Below are 26,306 nucleotides of genomic sequence, written 5' to 3' on the forward strand. Positions count from 1 at the left end.
TAAATAATTAAATAAGTACATAATTTTTTTAAACAATCATAAGTGCTATCAGACAATGGCAAATCCACCATGGACGAGTCAACATAAATAAATAATACAATAAACAAATATTTCTAATGAGCGGCTCTCCACAGACCACCCCCCCTTCCCTCCCCCCCACCAAATAGCCCATGTCACCACACCGAAGATGACCCCTTCCATTCGTTAGATAAGCCAAGGTAAATCAATATTTTTCATTCAGGCCCTTAGGGTCTATCGTATTGAGATGCCCAATCCAAGTTCTTTCCATCCCCTGTCGTTGTGTCCTAGACCAGCTCCCATTTGTCTCCAGACCAAAAATACTCAAACCGTCCACTGCATGTATGCCAAAATGCAAATACAATACCGTAGTCTTACCTTCAGCTATCTGGTATAAATGTTGTTTCAGTCTGACCTGTAGTGCATTATTTGTTTCTCCTATATAAGTCTTTTGGCACAATTTACACTTAATTCCATAGATCAAGTTTAGTGGACAATTCAATCCTCTGTCTTACGAGGAACCCCAACCCCAAAAAGGCATTAACAATATACTTTGGTCTCCCCAAATATTTATCCAATTTATTAGGTGCATTTTTCGTCTGGAAGGCAGAGTGGACTAAACTGTCCCCAAGGTTTTTGTTTCTTCTATACGCTGAAATTACTCTACAATCTACCAGTCCTTCCACCGCTTGTTGAGCTTCCCTGAAATTAGACCTCAAGTTCCTACTAAATCCACCCAAACTATGTTGTAACAAATGGTATCAGATTGTGTGTTTCCGCTGTTTTATTGTATCCCCTTCCCTGCCAAATAATTCACCTACCTCTGCCTTTATCCCCCTAAGGAAACGTTTGGAATATCCCCGTGGCCACAAGGCTCTTAAAAGAATGGTTATGACCTCCTCCACGTGCTCACCTAATGTACAGATTCTATTGAACCGAATCAGCTGAGATTTAATAATCCCTCTGAAAGTATGTTTTGGATGGTAACTTGCCTTATGTAGCAAGGCATGCCTATCAGTCTCCTTAAAGAAGACTTTAGTGGCCAATGATTTAGTTACCCCATCAGAAGGTACAAATAAGACCGGAGTGTCCAAAAACTCTAGTTTTTCCCTTTGTATATTGTGGGAAGTTGTAATGGCAGGATGATGTGTATTGAGGGTTTCTAAGAAACACTCAAAGTCCTGCATAGAACTCACCCAAATTCCAAAGATATCGTCCAAATACCTGAGATATAGAAAAGGAAGGATCTGGCGTTTAAGAAAAGCTGTCTCTTCCCAGAAACACATGTATAAATTGGCAAAGGCCGCAGCAAATTTCTTACCCATAGCAGTCCCATGGATCTGAAGATAAAACTCATTAAAATTGAAATCGTTCCTTAAGAGACTCAACTCCAACAGATCTAAGATTTCCTTGTCCGGGCGCTGAGGGTCAGGAAACCTGTCAAATGCCTGTTTTTGCCCGCAGTCCCAAAGAGGTTTCAATGTTTGTATATAATGAGTTAATATCTATTGAAAATAAGAACGCCCCTAGTGGTAGTTTGAGGCCTTTAAGTTTATCGACAAAATCATATGTATCCTTAACATAAGAAGCGTGCTTCTGGGATAACGGATTAAGAAAATAATCAATATATTCAACAATTCGATACGATTCCGATCCACAGTCGCTAACAATTGGGCGGGCACTAGGGATCTGAAAGGGTACAGACCACTCTTCCAAAGGTTTATGAATTTTTGGAAGATAGAATTGTCGCGGTCTTGGTACCTCGGGGCCCAACAGATAAGTATATTGCTTGGAAGAAATACTTATTTTCAAGCAATTCCACCAATATCCTCTTAATCATTTCTTGAGTTTCAGATTGAATAGAGTGGTCTAATGGGACATAATTTCACGTTATTCAATTGCCTGTTAGCCTCCAACAAATGCTGTACTCTGTCCATGATTACAATCTGTGATCCTTTATCCGCAGGTTTAATGACTATACTCTGATTGGACCCCAACGATTTAATAGTATCTAGCTCCAATTGCGTAATATTCCCCCTGGTGACTGGACCAGGTCGGAACCTCTAAATGCATCCAGATCCTTCCTGATCAATGTTTGAATGGATGGAGATATAGATTGTACTCTAGGTTCCCAAAGCGAGGGATCTGTAAATGGCACAAAAGGAATGTCAGTTACGTAATTAAAGTGATCCAACAATTTTAGTCTCCTATGGTATAGGTGAAGGTCCCTGCGAAGCTCCATCCTATCCATTATTCGGGGGGTGGGGATAAAAGACAATCCTCGTTCCAATACCTTTCTTTCCGTCTCAGAAAGCCTATATGAGTGTGAAAGATTAGTGATATTTGAATGTGGAGCTGTATCAGGGCACTGTTCTCCCCTTACATGTTTAAATTATCCAGCCAATAGTTAAAGATGATATTTCCTGTTTCAGATGTCCAGTGTACTGGGTCACGTGGCAGTGTATGGAACCTAAGTTTGCTAATCTCAGGTAAGTAGGTACATTGCTCTAGGATCTTTTGATTAAGTTGATCCAAGAGTATCTGTTGCTGTTTTTCCAATCTATCTGAGTAGTTGATAATTGGCACGTAGAGTATTGCATTGGGAAATTGACTTTCCGACATTTTCAACAGTTGTTGTAGTTGTTTCCAGGAGGTCAACTCCAGCTGTTTCAAAAGGCAGTTGTTTAAACCCCCCGATAGAACCACCACCTCCACTGTTGGGTGTTGTTCTAATTTTTCTACTACCCCTTTTAGATGGTGGAATGTGGCCCCAGGGAAGCTGTCTGCTTGCACTCTGGGGTCAACAAACCTAGGTATCTGTAAGATATTAGAATCTCCAATTATAACAATTGGTTTTCTAATTGTAAGTTCCGAATCCCAAATTTTCCTGATAGAATTTGGGTGCCTAACTGGTTCAAAGCAGGTGGATATAGGCTTCCTGACAGGTAGATTAATCACTGGGATGGAAGAAGGGACCCCCGGGTGCACCTCAGCTGGGGCTAATCCCACTGTTCTACTCTTACCTTGACCAAGAGGCGGAGTCCCCGATGAGAGTAGCAGCGGGAGGACCGGAGCGGCAGCAATGCGGGACCCCCCCAGGGGGCTCAGACAAGGGCGTAATCAGGGAACCCCGCTGCCAGGACTGAATCATAATGATCCACCAAGATACACACATTGGTGTCCATCCAGTGGTCCGTATTTTCCTTCACCAGTGCCAAAGTGCTTGAGTTAGGTGAGGAAGGTTTAATAAAAGCTGTAAGTCTAACAACCTGTTTCATCATGCCAGGCGGGAAAGACCTAGTCCTTTGTAATTCTGCTAAAATTTCCGCATGATGGATGGCTTGTAATTTAAAATACTGCTTAGTCAATTTAGGGTCGAAAGAGGTTTTAAGTGTCTGAGCTTAAGGTGGGTGTATTCTCCCCCAAAGTTATAGAATGAGCCAGAGGCCCAAACCTGTTGCTTCTGGGAAGCGTCATCTTCTGCCACCATAAACAATAACCGCAATCAGAAATGTTATCCCAGCTGAGTCTCCACTACACCATAGGCTGTTTTTAAAAAAAAATCCAGGACATAGGGGAAGAAAAATAAGAAGAAAAACATTTTTCATAAAAAACAAGATTTAAAACCAAGAAACAACAAGACATAAAAACAATTAAGATCATGAAGTTCCCTTGAGTTTATCCTACATAAGCATTATCTGGTAATCCACTAACCAAAGGAGATTGCCCATGGAATTAGCAATGTTCTTAGCAATGTTCAAAAGGTTAAAAAAATCTTTCACCTTAATCCTTTTCAGGCGTTTGTTCTCATTGGAGCTTCCTTTCGAGCGAATTTGCAGTCCAAGAGGCCTTCATGTGCTAGATGCCATAGTACTGCCGTTGTATAGTTTGTTAGAGGAAAACATCTATCAAGGGAACTTTCAGAAATTAAAACAAAAAACAGAGACCGACGTTTCAGCATCATAGCTTTCTTCAGAGGTAATGAGTAGTCACCAACACCTGTGCTGATATGGGGAAATGAGGGGGCGGATCCCTTCTTCCTGAGACATGTATGGCTTAGTCCTCCATCCAACCCCCCCATTCTCCTCCCATCAACAGTCCCAATTTGGGTAGGTGTTCAATCATTGTGACCTACTTGACAAACAAATTAAAACAATTAACATACTAAAACAACGCAGTCAAAGAAGTCTTTTGAAACCCAAATGTATAATATGCCAGGCGCGGGCAAGGTTAGGTTCACTAAGTGACAGACGAATCTGATGTGCACTGGCACAGGCAACCCCTTTAGGATAAATGGTAAGACTTATGTATAATATACTTTAATTGACTAAAAAAAGGCTATAAAAGGAAGACCAGAATCAGACATTAAAATATGGCTTAGGTTAAGAGCCAGAGATTCTAACCTTGTGAGGGTATGACCGGTTCTCTGGGTCCCCTGGTATGGTGGGGGAGGGCTGCTTTCTTGGAGGGGTTTCTTTGTCTTTGGTTCTAGTAGGTCTTGGGTTGGTGAGCTCGGATTGTCCTATGTTGTCGGAGTGGGTGGGGGCCTATTATGCCATTCGTAGAAGCCTGAAAAAGGACTCTGTGTGAGGCGAAGTCGACGTTCCTATGGTGAGACTAGGTTGCTGGTCAAAACTTCTTTCGGCTGGCCCCTCTGTGCGTTTCTTCTTTAAAATGTTTTGAGAGGTTTGGTGTCTAGGGGGTCCCGGAGACCCATGGGGTGGGAGTAGCTGTGGGTCTAGTTGCAAGCTGGGGGATTCATCCAGTGGTTCTGTCCAGCAATCCTATGTTAGGTGGTGTTGGCTGGGAAGAGTATGTGGAGATAGATGGTTGTGGAGTTGTAACCTGTTCCTGCTGATTTTCATTCCATCCCACCCAGGTCTGGGTATGGGATGGAGATTTTAAAAAAATCAGAGGCCACCTTAACACTTTGCCTCTGTTACGTTCCCTCAATCACCCTGGTCAGGGTATGATGTGGGGGAAGTTTAGGAGGGTTTGCGTTGCCCAAAAGGAGCCCGTTCCTATGTCAACCTTATGAGGTTATGACCAGGTCTCTGGGTCCCCTGGTATGGTGGGGGTGGGCTGCTTTCTTGGAGGGGTTTCTTGGTCTTTGGTTCTTAGTTGATCTTGGGTTGGTGATACCGGGTTGTCCTGTGTGGTCGGAGTAGGTAGGAAGGAGCCTGTTGTGCCATTAGTTGAAGCCTGAAAAAGAGAGTCTTATGTAAGGTGAATGCGACGATCCTATGATGAGACTAGGTTGCCGGTCAAAACTTTTTTTCGGCCGGACCCTCTGTCTCTTTAAAATGTGTAGAGGGTCTATGTGGATAACTATGCTCCGTCGAATTTTTTGGGGCTTGTTTTGTTGTGAAGTAGGGGGTCTGAGTAGCCATCAGTGCCCAGAGGCATCGCTGTCTCGTAGATCTTCCGTGTGTAGTGTGTCCCTGTGTAAAACTGAAAGTAAGGGTAAGAAAAAAGTACAAATGAAAATAAGTAGCCAAAAGGAGGTACCCCCGAAGTCCGTGTGGAACCTGCCTTCCTTACAGCTGCACAACGGGTCTAGGGGTAACCCAGCCACGACGCGTTTCTGCCTTACTCGGCTTCATCAGGTAACAGGGAGGAGAAAAAGGTGCAAAAAAGCGCACTCGGTCCAATGCGGTAAAAGGCCGTATTATGGACAGGAAAAATTAGGATGTGTGTGTGGGTGTATGTGTGGTTGAGGCTCGACGGTCTGGAAGGTCCGTTGTGGGAGTATCTATATGTAGGGAGGAAATTGTAGGGATTAGGGTACAGCTTGAAGTGATCCGAATTCACGGTGTAGCATAAAGCTGTAGGCTTTTTTTCCTCCGGGAGGAGGAGAATGCGTCGGGGATAAGAGGTGTGTTGGGGGTGCAGAGTACCAGCTGGTGTCTTGATCCTGGTGAGGTGTCTCTTTAGGGAGTAGCGTATAGCTAGAGCCCAGTCGTTCCGATGAGATGCCCGTAGGGAGTGCAGAGCCCCAGTTGATGTCTTGATCCCGGTGAGGTGTCTTTTAGGGGTAAGCATATAGCTAGAGCCCAGTCGATCCGTTGAGGAAGAGATTGTCCTTGTAGAGTTCCAGCTTGAGTCTTTGTCCAGTTGGAGGCTCTTCGGGGTCTCCATCATTTAATCCTATGGGGAATGACATGGGGAAAATATAACTTTGCTTTTGGGGTGCTGTTTGGGTTGTGGTTGTCCCAGAGGTATCAGGTAAATTTTGGGTAAGACTAGAAGTCTTAGGGGTCGGGATGAGCCATACGTGGAGTTCTTGTGATGTGTAGAAGTATGGTAGATCCCCCTGTAAAAAAGTTGTTTGACCTTTGTGTCACCATTTACTTGTGTGTTAGCTTCGGGAGCGGTCTGCTCTGGTTGAGGGTTTGGGCCTAGAAAGAGCCCAAGATGAGGTTCTGTGGTTTCAGGAGCAGTTGAGGGTAGAGTAGACATCTGTAGGAACATGATGAGTCTATAGTTGAGGTTCTAGGTAACCCATAGGTCTAGCTATAAGCCTTCAAAAGTGGTAGAGATATTTTCCCGCTTTTGGAGTCACGTCATTAAGTGCAGTAAGGTGCGATATGTAGGGGAAGTGGAGGCCGTGAAATCTGGTCATTTCATGGTGTGTAGGGAACTAGAACCTTGTTTCTTTGTTGAGGGGTAGTGGTAGGTAGGGTTTCTGGGGTGTAGTTTCACTTTGGCCCGCTCCGGAGTGGTGCTACACTTGTCTTTAGTTGGTGGAGTGTAGCTTCCATCGCGTTTTGGTCCCTTTGGGATCCTGTGTATATGGTAGATTTGGCCGTATTGTCTGGTTTTTGTCCACTTGGGGAATGTGGGATACGGGTCCGGAAAAACTTTTGGGGCTGTTTCCAGTGATGTGTGTCCTCCGAAGTGGATGTGACTACTCCAGTGGGGGAATACTTACCTGGGGGAGGGTCTGGTTTAGGATGTTGGTACTTACCTGGGTTTTTGGTTTGTTTGTGTATAGTGCAGGGGTGTGAGTGGGGGGAGCCTGTATTATAATTTGTTTCCTTTTGCTCCTAAATTGGAGATATGGTCGTCAGGATAGGTAGAAGTCTCTTACACCTGTGTCAGTGTGGCAAAGTCTAGTTCCTTGGTGAAAAAAATTATTTGTCTTTAGTTGAAAGAGGTGATGTCGGTGAAAAGGTGGAGGGGGTAGTGTTCCTCAAAATATCCAGTTGGAGTATGTTGTGGTTGAATCCAGGTTCTTTAGTAAAAAAAAATGCCTTTTAGTTGGAAAAAGTAGAGTAGATGATGTGCATCCAGGGGTCAGGAGTAGAGTAGGGTCATTTTAGGTAGTATTAAATCTAATGATTATTTTTTACCTGTACACCATCAAACCAATCCTTTAGGAAGTATGTTGGGTGGAGGGTTAACCCCTATGAAAAGCCCGATTTTAAGATGATCCCAGTAAATTTTAGGGATGAAAATTGCCTTGGCTTGCTGCGTCCAGATCCCTCGGCAGGCAATGCAGCGGTGACTGGCTAGTGTTTGGTTTAGGGTTAGGGTCAGGGTTAGAGGGTTAGGGGGTTAGAGGGTTGGGGTTAGGGTTAGGGGTTAAGGTTAGGGGGTTAGGGTTTAGGGTTAAGGTTAGGGTTAGGTTTCTAGTTTTGAGTCCGTTGATCCACTTCCATCTCTGACACGTGGAAACCGGAGGGGGGGAAGGGAGGGGGTGCACTCCACTCATATGCGCGTAGGCCGGAGGGGTCCGGGCGCGGCCGGCCAAAGTTGTAGGCCCCATGGTTGCCCACTTGTAGATTAACCCATTAGTTGGGTTAAAGAGTCGTCTGTCCGTAGGGTAGGGGTTAGGGTTAGGTATAGTTTTTAGGGTTAGGGTAAGGTATAGTTTTTAGAAGGGTTAGGGTAAGGTATAGTTTTTAGAATGGTTAAGGTTTGGTTTAAGGTTAGGGTTAAGATTAGGTATGGGTTTTAGAGTGGTTAAGGTTAGGGTTAGGGTAAGGTATAGTTTTTTAGAAAGGTTAAGGTTATGTTTAGGTAGGTCTGTCAACTCAACGTAGGATCAGGCAAAACCCTTGAGTTGTGTACCTTATGCAGGTCCGGTCCTCGGTTGGTTGCCATGTGACCATGTCGAGTGGTATGTTTATGATGTCTAGGTCCGCTAACCCTAATCGGTTTGTCTACAGGAATACTGTAAGACTGTTCCTTAACCATACCGAGTTGTCACTCGATCCCCCTGGAGTATTCCTGCATATTCCAGAGTCCCTGTGGGTCTGGGCTCCCATTAAGGCCCTGCCAGTCGGTGACTTACTAGTCACTGCAGCCGCATAACTGGAATTAGCCTGATGAGAGGTTATCAGTTTAGTAGAGGCAGGTGGGTCAATGGGTTTTTGCAGCATGTCTTTTAAGGTAGTTACTGAAGATGTAAATTTATGTTTGTATCTGTCCTTTGCCCACATCACCACCTTCTCTAAAGCTTCCTGGTTATAGGTTGAGGTATTCTGAATGCATAATTACCCCATCATAATGCTCCCTCAGAATATGCATATTATTCTCCATCCACCTGCTGGTGTTAAGTTTTACCTTTGCCAGAGTCTGTTGGTTGGGCGAGGAGGGTTTAATAAAGGCCGCCAATTTATTCACCTGTCTTACCATACCTGCTGGAAAAGAATGATTAACCGCAGAGTAATCTAAGATTTCTGAGTGATGAATTGCTTGGAAAGCCTTAAAATATCCCTTTGTGAGGGTTATATATTGCAGAGGAGGAATACTCCTAGTTTCTCCAGTAGACTCACCCTGATCATTTAGGTTAACTAGAGCCTGGAAACGGTTATGTACTGGCACTGCCATGGTAAAGAACCAATAGCCGGAACCCTTGCTGGGAATCCCAACTAAAAGAAGGGATAATATAAAAGTTAAAATCCCCCCCCACAATATATAATTAGAGCCAATCAACCAAAGATATATATACACACAAAGGACAAAAAATAAAATAAATATTATAAACCAAAAACCTAAAACAAAAATTGGCCCTATTTTAGAAAAGAAACTCCAATGAAACAAAACCCAATATAAAAGGAGATAATGGAGGTCAACTCACAACAAATTTTCTCCTACAACAAGTCCTTGTCTGTTGCCATCTGGTGGTTGCTCCAGAAATGGCAATTAAGCCTCATACAGGCCTCAACCCCTCAAAAAAATGAGGGGAGGGAGGAAGGGGAATATATACCAGAGAGCAGTCCGTACGAAATTCCCACTATCGGTTCGGTTGTTACTCCATAAAAACAATATCTCTAGGAAAGCACTCCACACTAAGGTGAGAGGGGAAAAAAACTCTCTCCTCTCAAGTGGGAGAAAAACACTCCATTCACAAGTGATCACTCCTTTATGGTTCAATTCTGATAGTGGTTCAGCTTCAATCCACTCCAAACTTTAAAATCTTCATGTGTACACACAGTGGTTTTGGGAGTACTCACCAACCCAGAAAAATGGATATCTCATACAGAAAGGAGCTCTTCCATACCATCCCCAACAAGTCTCCAAAGGTCCATGTGCTTGTCTTTGTTTGTTGGAAAAATTGTGTCCTTTTTTGAATAGTGAGATGGAGTAATCCTCTTCTCTTTCACATCATCCAAGCCTTTTGGTTCAAGGGTAAGAAAGATAAAAGGAGTATGGTTTAAAATAAAAAAATCCTAACGTTTCGCACCATTCGTGCTTCTTCAGAGAAATGTAAACAAAAAATTAGGAGAGGCCATCCCATATACCATGAGAACGGGAGGGGGGGAGGAGTCAAGCTGATTCACCTGACCTTCCATTGGTGGACTATGTCCATCCTATACCCCGACACAGCTGTCCTTAATTGTGTAAATTTCCCATAGTTTTTTCACATTCTCTGGTTTATACAATCTACAGGGAGGGAAAATGTGGTTTTGTTATCACCTCATGCCATACTGCAAGAAGACCTCCAAAGAAATTTCAAATAAATAAGTCAAAAGAAAACAGGGCCAACACACACAAAACAAAAAAGAAAGTACATAAGGAGACAACTTTAATCAAAGACACTTTTTGTACTTACAGGATTCCAAAAATGTAAAAGTGCTACTAGTATATGATATTCAAGTTTCTCTAGATAAAAGTATCTAATTAGGAACAGGAGAACAGGGCTCTGGCGGGTTAGGTTTAGGAGAAAATTGCCCTTCAAGAGGACCAAATACACGGGCACCTGTTCTCTAATTCTATTGCTCCTAAGGATACATAATTGTTCTACGGGAAATTAGGAGGTATTCCCCAAGAGCAGGGGTTATGGTTCATACCGGAAGGAAAGCAAATTAAATTAACCTTTTCCTCCAAGAGGATAAACCCCCAGGCAATGCATCGACCCCTGCTCCCTAATTCCCAGGCTCTTCAGGATGCCTCTTTATGGAGCCCGAGTTCAAGTTTAAGAATCCGGTTTAGGGTTATGCTGGTTAATCTCTATCAGGCCTGAAGGGATTCCTTATGTCCACGTTTTGAGTCCAAGGGGTTAGGCTTCAGGTTAGGGTTAGTTTAAAAGGCTTGGGTTTGAATTCAAGTCAGAATCTAGGTCAAGGTTCAGGATTAGGGATTAGAGCTTGAGGTGGGGTTAAACTCAGATCTAATCCTGACCCTGCACATAATCCTGAGGTTAGGGTTAGGGTTTTAGGGTTAGGGGTTAGGGGGGGGTTGGGGTTAGGGTTAGAGGGTTAGGGTTAGAGGGTTAGGGTTAAGGGTTAGGGTTAGGGTTAGGTTTCTAGTTTTGAGTCGGGTTAGGGTTAGGGGGGTTAGGGTTAGGGTTAGAATATAATTGTGTTTCGTTTCAACTAGTTAGTTTTACGGTGCACAGGCCTATCTCCTGTTTATCCCTCCCATTTCTAATGATCTAATATAATAGGTGTAGTACTTAAAAAGGCCCGTAGATGTCCTTCTAGGATCATAAATTAAACTGAGGTAGGCTCCAAGTTGCCTCTTTTTCTGGGTGGCAGTGCAGAAGTCGATGTGGTGAGAGATTCATTCAACCATAGTGTTGTTAAATATGAACATAAACGCCATATTGTGCATTTAAATGGTTTTATTGTTTTGTTAAAGGAAAGGAAAAACCTAAAAGAGGAAGTGCCAAACTAAAACCAAACAAACCATAAATATATAGAGTAAAAATAAAATATGAATAAAACCATGTTCTTCTCCATCCATTTTCCTGTCTGTTAAAACCCATTTTCTAAAACCTCTCGTTCAGGCCATTTGGCGTTATTGTCTGTAGGTGCTGGATCCACTCCCGTTCTACCCTCTTTCGCTGCCCACAGGTCCAGCCTATATGTGACTGTAACCCTGATATGGTAAGGTGAGTGGTGGGGTGCTCCTGGAAGTGGGTTATGAATTCCGTTTGTAGGTGTGCCCTTTTAATGTTATACAGGTGTTGTTTGAGTCTGATTTCTATGGTGTGTTTGGTTTCTCCAATGTATTGTTTATTGCAAAGTGTACATGTAATGATATAAATGGTGTTATGTGTGTTCAATGAATAGGATTCTTGTACTGGTGCTGATGTGTGGCTGTGTATATTTGTAATGAACTTTATCTGTCGAAAATGGAAATGATGAGGTTTGAGGTCTTGTGGTGGCTTACTACTGAATTTTGCTTTGGTGAGGAGGTCCTTTAAGTTTTTGTTTTTTCTAAATGCTGAAATGATTCTGTATGGTTTGAGTGGTATGTAAGTGTGCTGAACTGTAGAGAAGTTGTGTTTGATTGATTGATGTAGGGGTCTAATTCTATGTGAAAATGTGGTTACTAGGGGGATGATAATTGTCTGTTGATTGAGTATTGATGACAAGGGAGGAGAGACAGGAAGTGTTTCGGTTTAGTAATTGGTGCAGATCACTTTCCATAGGGGAGTCAGGATTAGGGTAAGGGAGGGAGATAGGATGAGAACCCTGGTTAGGGTAATGGTACACATTAGGGTTAGGCGTGGGGTTTGGGGAAAGGTTGAGGTTAAGGTTAGGCATGGGGTTAAGGGAAAGGTTAAGGTTAGGCGTGAGGTTTGGGAAGAGGTTAAGATTAGGCGTGGGGTTTGGGGAAAGGTTAAGAGAGGTGGATGATTTGCTGTGGTCTGTGAGTGTTGGATGAATGGGAGGGAGGCCGACCAATGTGTTGTTTTTAATGGTTCTTAAAAATCGTTTTGAATATCCTCTTCTAAGTGCATTGAATAGTGTATTTATTGCATAATCCAGGTCTTGCTTGCAAGATGATATCCTGTAGAACCGTATAATTTGTGATTTTATTATTCCCTTAAATGTATGTTTAGGATGGTAACTGTGTTTATGAAGTAAAGCATGTGTGTCTGTTGGTTTGAAGTAAACTCAAGTGTGTAGTGTTTTCTGTGATTGATTGTTATTACTGAAAAAAACTGTTGTGTCTAAGAAGTTGACTTCTTGCGGATTAATTGTGTATTTAACCTTAATGGATGGATGATGACCGTTGAATGTTTATAAAATCTGTGAATAACTGGATGTCGTGGGGCCAGGCTCCTATTATGCGTCTAAAAAGCGGTAATAAAAAGTGGGTTGATATGGACACTTGGCCAGTGCCTCTCTCTCCCATTCAGCCATGTATATATTGGCGTAAGCAGGTGCAAATTTTTTGCCCATAGCTGTTCCCTCCACCTGCAGGTAATAGTGGTCATTGAATAAAAAGTCATTGCTAGTCAGGCTGATTTCTAATAGTTGTAATATTTCTTTGTCCGGTCTAGTGTTGTCTGGGTATCTCTTAAAGATATTTCTAATTGCTTGTATTCCTGTTGCTGTATTTATGTTGGTGTATAGGCCATCAATGTCTATTGTGAATATGTGTGTGTGGGAGGGAACAACTATGGGTCCAATCCTCTCCATGAAGTGGTAGGTGTCCCTGAGAAAGCTGGGGTGCCTTGTGGAGAGAGGGTTGATATGGTGATCTATATATTGTGAAATGTTATAGGATTCACTATTGCAGTCTGATACAATCGGTCTGCCAGGGGGAACTTCAAAGGGAATTGTCCATGTCCCCGGTTCCTTGTGTACTTTTAACAGTAAGTAGAATAGTCTAAGTCGTGGGGTCTCTGTACCGTAGAGAAAGTCCCGTTGTTTTGCTGTGATGTAGTGTTGGTCGTAGAGTCTTTTTATTATTGTCCTTAGCTGTGTCTGTGTCTGTGGTTGTATACTGTTTTCTATTTGTTTATAATGTTTGGTGTTTGATAACTGTCTGTTGGCTTCATACATGTATTGATTATCCAATATTACTATTTTTGAACCTTTATCTGCTGGTTTGATGATTATGTGTGGGTTATTTTTAAGTTGTTGTAGTGCCTGTCTTTCTACGTGTGTGAGGTTATCCTCCTTATCTGTGTGAGTTTGATGGTTGTCAAGTGTGTTTTTGTCTATTCTGATTAGTCTCCTGATTCTACCGTCTATCTGGGAGGTTTTAGGTTCCCAGGTAGATGGTAAAGTAAATGGTAGGTGATTGTCATCTGTGTTGTAGTCAAAATATTCCAAAAGTTTAAGTCTTCTATGATATTTGTGGGTGTCCCTTTGAAGTTCCTCCCAATCAAATTTGTTTGGGCGAGGGATGAATGTCAACCCTCTATCCAGGAGCTTTACCTGTGCTGCTGTGGGTATAAAGGATTTGGAAAGATTAATGATATTAGTTGTTGACTGGTCCGCAGCTCCCCTTGGTGGAGGATCTGCACTGGTTATTAGGGAAGGAAAGAGATTGCAAGAAAAGTTATTTCTATCCAAACTGTGGCTTGTGGTTAATGTAAATTTAACTGTCTACACCAGTGTTGAAAGATGAGGTCTGCTGTGGTGGATGTCCAGTGTATGAGATCTGTTGTTGTGTGAAATGTGTCTTGTGGGATGTCTAATAGGGTTGGGAAGTTAGTGGTAATGTAAGCGTTGATGAGCTTAAGGTTTCTCTTCTGCTGTGGAGTAAGAAGAGGTGAATGGCTGATGACAGGAATGTATATTGTTGCGTTTGGAAATGTTTTCTTTGCCTCCTTGTGCATACCTGACAGCTGTTTTAGTGATGTTTGGAATGGGTCATGATCCTTGTTGTTCAGGCCCACCGAGATAACAACAGTCGATGTGTCTGTATGTATGGGGGGTTTCTCCAGTACTTTTATGAAATGATAGAATGTTGCCCCTGGGTAACTGTCTACCTGGATGTTGGGGTTATTGAATGGTGGGATCCGGTTGAGGTTTGAGTCTCCTATGATGAGTGTTGGTGTGTGTCCCTCAATGTTCCAATCTGCCACCTTGTAGTTCGGCCTAGCCTTGTGATAGAAGGGTTTTTGGGAAGGGTCTGTGGGTTTAGGCTGTGGTTGGGGTTGGGGTTGAAGATGGGGCTGTGGTGGGGGTGATGGTGGGTATTTTGAGGCGCCAGTTGTACAGGGACCCTGGACAGGCAGAGGCACAGCTATGTTCGTTTCTAGTGGGGGTTCGGATTTGGGAGCTTTGGGTTGTTGCCCATTGTCTTGCCCTTTAATCATCGTCATGTGCCCCTTGAATTGCCCTGTCCTCGTCTGTACCCCTTTCCTGGCACCTCCTGTGGGTGAAAGAGGAGCAGATGTAATTATGTCCCTTAGTAATATTGATAAATTACTCTGTGCTCCTTTGCAGTTAGTGTTTTGTTTAATGGGTGTAGCTGTAAGTGTACAAGTTTCTGTTTGACTGTTGACTGTGTGGTGAACCTGGGCTATGATAGGGGTGGCTGCTTTAGGAGTAGGGGGGCCCACTGGACTTTTCCATTCCTCCTTTCCAGTTGTAGGGGTTGCTATGATTACCTCTCCTTTTTGATTGGAAAGGGAAGAATGGGGAACTGGGTTTGGAATTGAAGTTAATATCGTTGGTCTGGAAGTTTGTAGTGGGGTGTGTTCTATTGCTGGCAGTGTATGTGGTTGGTCTCCTATTGTGTTGGTCTGTATAGTTGTTTGTTGGGGAGAGGAAGTGGCCTGAGGGGGTTTCAAGGTGGTTTCGACTCTAATGATGGTGGTGGGTGTCAATTTATGTTTGTACCTCTTATGTGCCCAGCCTGTTGCGATTGTCAGTGCCAGAGTGTTGGGTGTGTTTATTTGTTGAGTAATGGTGTAGGTGATTGACCGGTAATGTGCCTGTAGTATATTCATGTAGTATTGCATCCACTGGTGTGTGTTCTGTGATAATTTTATTGTGGTGTTGTCTGTGGGTGAAGATGGTTTGATAAAGTTGGTGACACGATGCACCTGTCTCATCATGCCAGTGGGGAATGTCTGGTTTTTAAGTGCTTTTTCCACCACCTCCATGTGGTGGGTTGCCTGTATTAATTTAATGTACAGTTTGGAAGTCTGCCTTGTCTCATCTGGGGGTTCGTATAGGCCAGGCCGTCTGTATGCGTAGGGTTGGGTTTGGGGTTGTGGTGTCCTATCATATGACCTGGTCTTTAAATGCATTAATGCCTGCATTGTTACTAAATCCTGAGGCTAAAATACCTAAATACTACACTTCCTAGTTTAATACACTACAATCAGGTTGTTCTCAGTCGAGGAGGACCGGACAGTGTAATTCAAAAAAGCAGGGCAATACTATATTTAGAGATAGAAGATGTGAAGGCCTGAACAGCACGATACTTTTTCTGCTGCTCAGAACCAGTCCTTACCGCCTTGTTATTTTGTCTGCCGGGTTTATTGAAATATGGAGGTGGAGATGAGGTTACGGTTGTTTCTTGACGTTCCCGAATTCCAGGGCTGGGGCTGTGATCCTTGTTCTTTCGCCGTGTTCTTTGTAGACCGGGTTATTGCGATATGGAGATGGAGATGAGGTTTACCGATTTGTTTCTTAACGTTCCCGAGTTCAAAGGCTGGGGCAGTAATCCGTTGTTCTTTCTGGGTCCAATCCTGTTAAAAGATCTTGTCCCACAGGTTAAAATCCCGATTGTTTCCCCAAGTGTCTGTGCACCTTAGGCAATGAGCTCCCCCTTACCCCTCCACATCTTAACTCTAAAACGTAACTTTTAATTATATTGGTTAAAATCAAAAAGGTGATTAAAAGTCAAGCAATGTTAAAATCCACTGTGAAGTCCTGTTTGCAAAACCCTGACGTTTCGCAGAATTTTCTGCTTCTTCAGAGGGATCTTTTCCTCGACCGAGAACCCCCGTACCTTTTAAAATGGGCGCAATTAGGAGGGAGAGACCTAGCCAAATTGGGTGTTTCTATCTTTCTGTTATCTATTGGTTCAATTTACCAGCGGGAGATACTCAAAGGCGGGAAATGTATGGCGGGAAATGTATGGTATTACAAGAGCTTATATGTTGAGCTCCTCTTTCTTCTGTTTGCTTTTCAGTTCAGTTTCCAGACTTTGTTATAAATTAACCTAGCGATATCCCCAGTCAGATCTTCTATCAGTTAAATATCCTTTGTCAAGATAGTCCCTCATTTATCCCAATATTTTCCCTCTCTGATACTTTACAACCCTAACTTTCCCTCCCTATTCTGTCCCTGTCTTGTTACTCTATTCAGTTATATTACATTTTCTATTCTGTACTTTTTTATTTCGTTAGGGTTAGTTTGTCTGGTTAGGGTTAGGGTTGGGTTTGGGTTTGGGTTAGGGTTAGGGTTGGGTTTGGGTTTGGGTTAGGGTTAGGGTTAGGGGTTAGGGGTTGGGGTTAGGGTTTAGGGTTAGGGTTAGGGTTAGGGTTAGGGGGTAGGGTTAGGGTTAGGGGTTAGGGGTTAGGGTTAGGGGGTTAGGGTTAGGGGTTAGGGTTAGGGGGTTAGGGTTAGGGGTTAGGGTTAGGGGTAGGGGTAGGGTTAGGGTTAGGGTTAGGGTTAGAGGGTTAGGGTTAGAGGGTTAGGGTTAGAGGGTTAGGGTTAGGGTTAGTTTGTCTAGTTTTGAGTCGGTTGATCCACTTCCATCTCTGACACGTGGAAGCCGAAGGGGGGGAAGGGAGGGGTGTGCACTCCACACATGTGCGCGCGGTCCGGGTTGGTCCGGGCGCGGCCGGCCAAAGTAGTAGGCCCCATGGTTGCCCACTTGTAGATTAACCCGTTGGTTGGGTTAAAAGACTGTCTGTCAGTAGGTTTTAGGTTTAGGTATAGTTTTAAGAGTGGTTAAGGTTTGGGTTAAGGTTAGGGTAAGGTATAGTTTTTTAGAATGGTTAAGGTTAGGTTTAGGTAAGGGTTAGGGTTAAGGTTAGGGTTTAGGGTTAGGGTTAGGTATAGTATTTCAGAATGGTTTAGGTTTAGGTAAGTCTGTCAACTCAACTTAGGATCAGGCAAAACCCTTGAGTTGCGTACCTTATGCAGGTCCGGTCCTCGGTTGGTTGCCATGTGTCCATGTCGAGTGGTATGGTCATGATGTCTAGGTCCGCTATGTCAACGGAAGTGGAAAGCATAGTGCAACCTAGGAGTTTACTCTCTTTCGGATCCTTCTTTTTTAGCTCCATGTTGTCTATGTATTTACTTCAGTGTTCGTCAGTCTTTGGTCCTGGATGTTTTCAATCATGTGTGTAATTAGGAGTTATTCCCTTCCAGGATCCTAATTCCAAATTAACCCATGTCTAGTCAAATCCAGCTGGTCTGTATGGGTATACTCGGCGTAGGATCAGGCAAAACCATCGAGTTGCGTACCTTGTGCAGGTCCGGACCTCAGTCGGTTGCCATGTGTCCCTGTCAAGTGGTCAGTCTTTAGACTACCAGTGGTTTGAGCAGACAAAAACCCAGAAGGCGAGCCATCTATACGGTTGTCATGCATCCGCCCTTGGAGTTTCGTCCTGTGTTTCGGTAGGTGTATGGAGGGTTTAGGAACCGGCCAACCCTCTCTGGCTTACGTATGAAACGTCCGGCAGTAGTAGAATCTCAGTCGTAAGTGATTCAGTGGTTTTGGGTGATAGTGACCAGTGAAGTTACTCCCTTCCAGGATCGTAACGTCTCCAGAGGTATATCCTCCCTAGACAGTGAATTTGTTCCTAGTCCAGGTCAAACAAGTGGATCGGTTGTCCAGGCTAAGTACGGCGGGGTAAGGGGTCCCCCCAGGGGAATTATTCCGTGGGATCCAATTCTCCGCCAGACATTATCTGGGCACCCCAGGGATTACACGGCCAATGCGAGTCCTCCAGCCGCAGCGCCTGACCCAAAAGCCCCTCTTTTCGAGGACTTAACTGCCCCAACCCGCTAGGACCACCCACGCGCTACTGAACATACTGCCAATCCAATTCTAAACTGGGGTAGATAGTCGTCCAGCGCGTTACGTGAGTCTCCCGTGTGTAAGGGGGCTGGGAGGGTTGAGCCGATTGGTCTGCCAACGGAACCCCGAGGGGTCCCGAAGGAGTCCGGTCTATCCATATCCTCCTGTCTTCTTGCTTGGTGTATGGAAGGGCCTAATTGCTTAGGGTGTAATCGCTGCGGGGGAGTCGCCAAGGTCGGGGTCCCCAGAGTAGTTGGAGAAAAAAGGTTCTCGTCCGTTGGGGGTGCTGGTGGGTGTCTCCAAAAAATATTTTAGAAGGATGGTAGGTTGGTGAAGGTTTTTTTGTTTAAATTTGGTCTATTTGTGTTCTATTTTATTGTTTCTTTCCGTCAAGGGTCCATGGTCATGGTAACCCTTACTTCCAGAAACAAAAAAGAAAAAAGAAAAATCATATAGATTTTTTTTTTTTTTTTTTTTTTTTTTTTTTTTTGAGAGTCCGTTGTCACGGTACTCTATAGTGTTTAGTAAAGTGGCTCAAGGAAAGTGTTATTGAGAGTCCATGGTCATGGTAACTCTATGGTGCTAATAAAGTAGCTACAGGAAAGTTATATTGAGAGTCCATGGTCATGGTAACTCTATGGTGCTATTGGAAGTCTGTTTTTGTGGTCTTACTGACCCCCTGTCTTTTGTATGGGATGTGGGGTGTGTAAGGTGCAGGTGCAGTGTATGTCCAGATGTTCCTCCGCTGTACTGGAAGCCTCAGTGGTGGTCCAGCCCGTGGTAGTGGTGTTGGTCCTGGAGGGTTTTTTTAGGGGGGTTCATCCTAGGTCCGTGAGTCTCGGTTGTATTTTTTGAATTCTTCGTTGTGTTTGTTATTTTTGGAAGTGGTTGTTGATTAAGGAATCTTTAAGATTTTTGTTCCTTCTGAATGCCAGGATGGGGGTGTGGAGAGGGAGTAGTTTTTTGGATTTGAGACATCATTTTTTGGGGGATGCGAGTAGCCACTCGGAAGCTGGGTGAGTTGTATGGTGGGGGTAGGCCATCAGGTATGGTGGGGTTGATCCGTTTCTAGGGAGAGTTCTTTTGACATCGGTTCCCGTGGGAAGTGGTGTTGGTCCTCGAGGGGTTTGGGAGGTCCGTCCGTGGGTCCCGGTGAGATTCTTTGGTTCCTTTGTTGTGGTCTTTGGGAGGCCAGGATCGGTGTGTGAAGAGGGAGTAGTTATTTTGGCCGTAGTCTCTTCTGGATGTGGGTCACCACCCGGTAGCTTGGTGAGTTGTATGGTGGAAGTGGGCCATCGGGTGTGGTAGGGTTGGGCCTCTATCTTGGGAGAGTTCCTTTAACATTGGTTCTTGTGGGTCTTGGGTTGGTGAGACCAGGTTGTCCCGTTTTTTTCAGAGTGGTAGTGGTTAGGGTCTGGTGTTCCAAACGGTTTCTTATATTTTGCTGTGGTATTGTTCAACCTGTGGAGGCATTAACCCTGCGGTACTGGATCGGTGAGGGCTTCGCCTTTCGCTGTGTTTTGCTGCTGGATGGAGCAGATGGGTTGATCCGGTCCGTGGGGTTTCTGGAGGGGGACAGAGCACGGGGTCAGGGTCCACAAATCGATAGCTACTGTTGGGTTGTAGGAAGTTTATGGTGTTTTTGGATTTTCCTGCAGCGTCTTTAGTGTTTGTAAAGGTGGTTTGGTTTTGGGGCCCTCTGGTCCTGTGTGGGGGACCGTCCTCTGGGGTGTCCACGTCCTATCTCTCCACTGGATTGGTGAGAGCTTCGCCTTTTGGCTGGGTTTGCTGTTTTGATGGAGTGGGTGGGTTAATCCGGTCCGTGGAGTTTCTGGAGGGGGACAAAGCACGTAGTCAGGGTCCAGGAATGGATAGCTTCTGTTGTGGTGAAGGAAGTTGGTGTTCTTTGAGTTCCCCGCAGAGTCCAAGTGCTCATAAAGGTGGTCCGGTACTGGTGCCCTCTGGTCCTATGAGGGGGACCGTCCTCTGGGGTGTCCATGTCCTATCTCTCCATCCTATGGTGTGGTGAGCGGTGGTGGTATTCTGTTTGAAGAGGTGACCTGTTTGGTAGGTTTGAGGCATGTCCTTCTCGAGGGGCTAGGTGTCTAGAAGGTTCTGGATCCCCATCATGTTGGATTGGCTGTGGGTTTGGTTGCCTGCTGGGGATGTCATCCAATGGTTCTGTCCAGCAATCCCATGAATGATGGTGTTGACTGGGAAGAGTATGTGGAGATAGACGGTTGTGGAGTTATAACCTGTTCCTGCTGATTATCATTCCATACCACCCAGGTCTGGGTATGGGATGGAGATGAAAATGCAGAGGCCACCTTAACACTCTGCCTCTGCTCCGTTCCCTCAATCACCCTGGTCAGGGTATGATGTGGGGGAAGGTTAGGAGGGTTTGTGTTGCCCAAAAAGAGCCCTTCCCTATGTCAACCTTGTGAGGGTATGACCGGGTCTCTGGGTCCTCTGGTATGGTGGGGGTTTGGCCGCTTTTTTAGAAGGGTTTCTTTGTTCTCGGTTCCGGTTGGTCTTGGGTTTGTGAGGCCGGGTTGTCCTGTGTGGTCGGGGTTGTAGTGGTGGGAGCCTGTTGTGCCATTCGTTGAAGCCTGAAAAAAAGACGTTATGTTAGGCGAAGTCGACGTTCCTACAATGAGACTAGGTTGCCAGTCGAAACTTTTTTCGGCTGGCCCCTCTGAGCGTCTCTTCTTAAAAGGTGTAGAGGGTCTAAGTGATTATCTATGCCCCGTCGAAATTTTTTGGGCCCGGTTTGTAGGTGGAGTAGGGGGTCTGGGTTGCCATCAGAGTGCCCGGGGTCCTTGTTGTCTCGCAGATCATCCGTTGTAGTGTGTCCCTGTGTAAAACTCAAAATAAGGGTAAGAGAAAAGTACAAATGAAAATAGGTAGCCAAAAGGAGATACCCCCGAAGTCCGTGTGGAATCTGCCTTCCTTACAGCATCACAGCGGATCTAGGGGTAGCCCAGCCACGACGCGTTTCTGCCTTACTCGGCTTCATCAGGTAGCAGGGAGGAGAAAAGAAAGGTGCAAAAATAGGTGCACTTGGTCGTAGTACGGTAAAAAAGGCCGTATTTTGGACCAGGGAAAATGGGGTGTGTGTGTGGGTATATGTGTAGTTGAGGCTCGATGGTCTTGGAGGTCTATGAAGGTCCGTTGAAAAAAAGGCCAAAAAGGGCGTTGATTCTCTGGGAGGTGGGTTCCGTGATGTAGGAGTACCTAGATTAGGGGAGGAATCGCAAGGATTTAAAAGCGGCTCGGAGTGGTCCAGATTCAGGGTGTAGCATGAAGCTATTTAGGGGCCTTTTGTTCCAAAGGGAGTAGAAGGATATTCGTGGGGAGTGTGGAGTACCAGCTGGCGGCTTGGTCCAGGTGAGGTGTATCCATGGTGTAGCATGGAGCTGGGGTCTGGCCTTTCAGTTGGAGTAGTCATCTTGGGTGCAGTTCTTTGGTAGAGGTCCAGCTTGTGTCTTCTCCAGGTGAAGTGTCTGGTTTGGTTTCTAGTTTTGAGTCGGTTGATCCACTTCCATCTCTGACACGTGGAAACCGGAGGGGGGAAGGGAGGGGTTGCACTCCACATCATATACGCGCGGGTCGGAGGGTACGGGCGCGGCCGGCCAAAGTAGTAGGCCCCATGGTAGCCCACTTGTAGATTAACCCATTGGTTGGGTTAAAGGACTGTCTGTCTGTAGGGTTAGGGTTAGGTAAGGTTTTAGAATGGTTAAGGTTAGGGTTAGGGGTTAGGGTTGGGGTTGGGGTTGGGGTTGGGGTTGGGGTTAGGGGTTAGGGTTAGGGTTTAGGGGTTAGGGTTAGGGTTAGGGTTAGGGTTAGGGGTTAGGGTTGGGGTTGGGGTTGGGGTTAGGGTTAGGGTTAGGGGTTAGGGTTAGGGTTAGGGGTTAGGGTTAGGGTTAGGGTTAGGGGTTAGGGTTAGGGTTAGGGTTGGGGGGTTAGGGTTAGGGTTAGGGTTGGGGGGTTAGGGTTAGGGTTAGGGGGTTAGGGTTAGGGGTAGGGGTAGGGTTAGGGTTAGGGTTAGAGGGTTAGGGTTAGAGGGTTAGGGTTAGAGGGTTAGGGTTAGAGGGTTAGGGTTAGAGGGTTAGGGTTAGTTTGTCTAGTTTTGAGTCGGTTGATCCACTTCCATCTCTGACACGTGGAAGCCGAAGGGGGGGAAGGGAGGGGTGTGCACTCCACACATGTGCGCGCGGTCCGGGTGGGTCCGGGCGCGGCCGGCCAAAGTAGTAGGCCCCATGGTTGCCCACTTGTAGATTAACCCGTTGGTTGGGTTAAAAGACTGTCTGTCAGTAGGTTTTAGGTTTAGGTATAGTTTTAAGAGTGGTTAAGGTTTGGGTTAAGGTTAGGGTAAGGTATAGTTTTTTAGAATGGTTAAGGTTAGGTTTAGGTAAGGGTTAGGGTTAAGGTTAGGGTTTAGGGTTAGGGTTAGGTATAGTATTTCAGAATGGTTTAGGTTTAGGTAAGTCTGTCAACTCAACTTAGGATCAGGCAAAACCCTTGAGTTGCGTACCTTATGCAGGTCCGGTCCTCGGTTGGTTGCCATGTGTCCATGTCGAGTGGTATGGTCATGATGTCTAGGTCCGCTATGTCAACGGAAGTGGAAAGCATAGTGCAACCTAGGAGTTTACTCTCTTTCGGATCCTTCTTTTTTAGCTCCATGTTGTCTATGTATTTACTTCAGTGTTCGTCAGTCTTTGGTCCTGGATGTTTTCAATCATGTGTGTAATTAGGAGTTATTCCCTTCCAGGATCCTAATTCCAAATTAACCCATGTCTAGTCAAATCCAGCTGGTCTGTATGGGTATACTCGGCGTAGGATCAGGCAAAACCATCGAGTTGCGTACCTTGTGCAGGTCCGGACCTCAGTCGGTTGCCATGTGTCCCTGTCAAGTGGTCAGTCTTTAGACTACCAGTGGTTTGAGCAGACAAAAACCCAGAAGGCGAGCCATCTATACGGTTGTCATGCATCCGCCCTTGGAGTTTCGTCCTGTGTTTCGGTAGGTGTATGGAGGGTTTAGGAACCGGCCAACCCTCTCTGGCTTACGTATGAAACGTCCGGCAGTAGTAGAATCTCAGTCGTAAGTGATTCAGTGGTTTTGGGTGATAGTGACCAGTGAAGTTACTCCCTTCCAGGATCGTAACGTCTCCAGAGGTATATCCTCCCTAGACAGTGAATTTGTTCCTAGTCCAGGTCAAACAAGTGGATCGGTTGTCCAGGCTAAGTACGGCGGGGTAAGGGGTCCCCCCAGGGGAATTATTCCGTGGGATCCAATTCTCCGCCAGACATTATCTGGGCACCCCAGGGATTACACGGCCAATGCGAGTCCTCCAGCCGCAGCGCCTGACCCAAAAGCCCCTCTTTTCGAGGACTTAACTGCCCCAACCCGCTAGGACCACCCACGCGCTACTGAACATACTGCCAATCCAATTCTAAACTGGGGTAGATAGTCGTCCAGCGCGTTACGTGAGTCTCCCGTGTGTAAGGGGGCTGGGAGGGTTGAGCCGATTGGTCTGCCAACGGAACCCCGAGGGGTCCCGAAGGAGTCCGGTCTATCCATATCCTCCTGTCTTCTTGCTTGGTGTATGGAAGGGCCTAATTGCTTAGGGTGTAATCGCTGCGGGGGAGTCGCCAAGGTCGGGGTCCCCAGAGTAGTTGGAGAAAAAAGGTTCTCGTCCGTTGGGGGTGCTGGTGGGTGTCTCCAAAAAATATTTTAGAAGGATGGTAGGTTGGTGAAGGTTTTTTTGTTTAAATTTGGTCTATTTGTGTTCTATTTTATTGTTTCTTTCCGTCAAGGGTCCATGGTCATGGTAACCCTTACTTCCAGAAACAAAAAAGAAAAAAGAAAAATCATATAGATTTTTTTTTTTTTTTTTTTTTTTTTTTTTTTTTTGAGAGTCCGTTGTCACGGTACTCTATAGTGTTTAGTAAAGTGGCTCAAGGAAAGTGTTATTGAGAGTCCATGGTCATGGTAACTCTATGGTGCTAATAAAGTAGCTACAGGAAAGTTATATTGAGAGTCCATGGTCATGGTAACTCTATGGTGCTATTGGAAGTCTGTTTTTGTGGTCTTACTGACCCCCTGTCTTTTGTATGGGATGTGGGGTGTGTAAGGTGCAGGTGCAGTGTATGTCCAGATGTTCCTCCGCTGTACTGGAAGCCTCAGTGGTGGTCCAGCCCGTGGTAGTGGTGTTGGTCCTGGAGGGGTTTTTTAGGGGGGTTCATCCTAGGTCCGTGAGTCTCGGTTGTATTTTTTGAATTCTTCGTTGTGTTTGTTATTTTTGGAAGTGGTTGTTGATTAAGGAATCTTTAAGATTTTTGTTCCTTCTGAATGCCAGGATGGGGGTGTGGAGAGGGAGTAGTTTTTTGGATTTGAGACATCATTTTTTGGGGGATGCGAGTAGCCACTCGGAAGCTGGGTGAGTTGTATGGTGGGGGTAGGCCATCAGGTATGGTGGGGTTGATCCGTTTCTAGGGAGAGTTCTTTTGACATCGGTTCCCGTGGGAAGTGGTGTTGGTCCTCGAGGGGTTTGGGAGGTCCGTCCGTGGGTCCCGGTGAGATTCTTTGGTTCCTTTGTTGTGGTCTTTGGGAGGCCAGGATCGGTGTGTGAAGAGGGAGTAGTTATTTTGGCCGTAGTCTCTTCTGGATGTGGGTCACCACCCGGTAGCTTGGTGAGTTGTATGGTGGAAGTGGGCCATCGGGTGTGGTAGGGTTGGGCCTCTATCTTGGGAGAGTTCCTTTAACATTGGTTCTTGTGGGTCTTGGGTTGGTGAGACCAGGTTGTCCCGTTTTTTTCAGAGTGGTAGTGGTTAGGGTCTGGTGTTCCAAACGGTTTCTTATATTTTGCTGTGGTATTGTTCAACCTGTGGAGGCATTAACCCTGCGGTACTGGATCGGTGAGGGCTTCGCCTTTCGCTGTGTTTTGCTGCTGGATGGAGCAGGTGGGTTGATCCGGTCCGTGGGGTTTCTGGAGGGGGACAGAGCACGGGGTCAGGGTCCACAAATCGATAGCTACTGTTGGGTTGTAGGAAGTTTATGGTGTTTTTGGATTTTCCTGCAGCGTCTTTAGTGTTTGTAAAGGTGGTTTGGTTTTGGGGCCCTCTGGTCCTGTGTGGGGGACCGTCCTCTGGGGTGTCCACGTCCTATCTCTCCACTGGATTGGTGAGAGCTTCGCCTTTTGGCTGGGTTTGCTGTTTTGATGGAGTGGGTGGGTTAATCCGGTCCGTGGAGTTTCTGGAGGGGGACAAAGCACGTAGTCAGGGTCCAGGAATGGATAGCTTCTGTTGTGGTGAAGGAAGTTGGTGTTCTTTGAGTTCCCCGCAGAGTCCAAGTGCTCATAAAGGTGGTCCGGTACTGGTGCCCTCTGGTCCTATGAGGGGGACCGTCCTCTGGGGTGTCCATGTCCTATCTCTCCATCCTATGGTGTGGTGAGCGGTGGTGGTATTCTGTTTGAAGAGGTGACCTGTTTGGTAGGTTTGAGGCATGTCCTTCTCGAGGGGCTAGGTGTCTAGAAGGTTCTGGATCCCCATCATGTTGGATTGGCTGTGGGTTTGGTTGCCTGCTGGGGATGTCATCCAATGGTTCTGTCCAGCAATCCCATGAATGATGGTGTTGACTGGGAAGAGTATGTGGAGATAGACGGTTGTGGAGTTATAACCTGTTCCTGCTGATTATCATTCCATACCACCCAGGTCTGGGTATGGGATGGAGATGAAAATGCAGAGGCCACCTTAACACTCTGCCTCTGCTCCGTTCCCTCAATCACCCTGGTCAGGGTATGATGTGGGGGAAGGTTAGGAGGGTTTGTGTTGCCCAAAAAGAGCCCTTCCCTATGTCAACCTTGTGAGGGTATGACCGGGTCTCTGGGTCCTCTGGTATGGTGGGGGTTTGGCCGCTTTTTTAGAAGGGTTTCTTTGTTCTCGGTTCCGGTTGGTCTTGGGTTTGTGAGGCCGGGTTGTCCTGTGTGGTCGGGGTTGTAGTGGTGGGAGCCTGTTGTGCCATTCGTTGAAGCCTGAAAAAAAGACGTTATGTTAGGCGAAGTCGACGTTCCTACAATGAGACTAGGTTGCCAGTCGAAACTTTTTTC

The sequence above is a fragment of the Oncorhynchus mykiss genome, chromosome 18 (assembly GCF_057628025.1).
Source record: "Oncorhynchus mykiss isolate SJ-2025 chromosome 18, ASM5762802v1, whole genome shotgun sequence".
Classification (NCBI taxonomy): domain Eukaryota; kingdom Metazoa; phylum Chordata; class Actinopteri; order Salmoniformes; family Salmonidae; genus Oncorhynchus; species Oncorhynchus mykiss.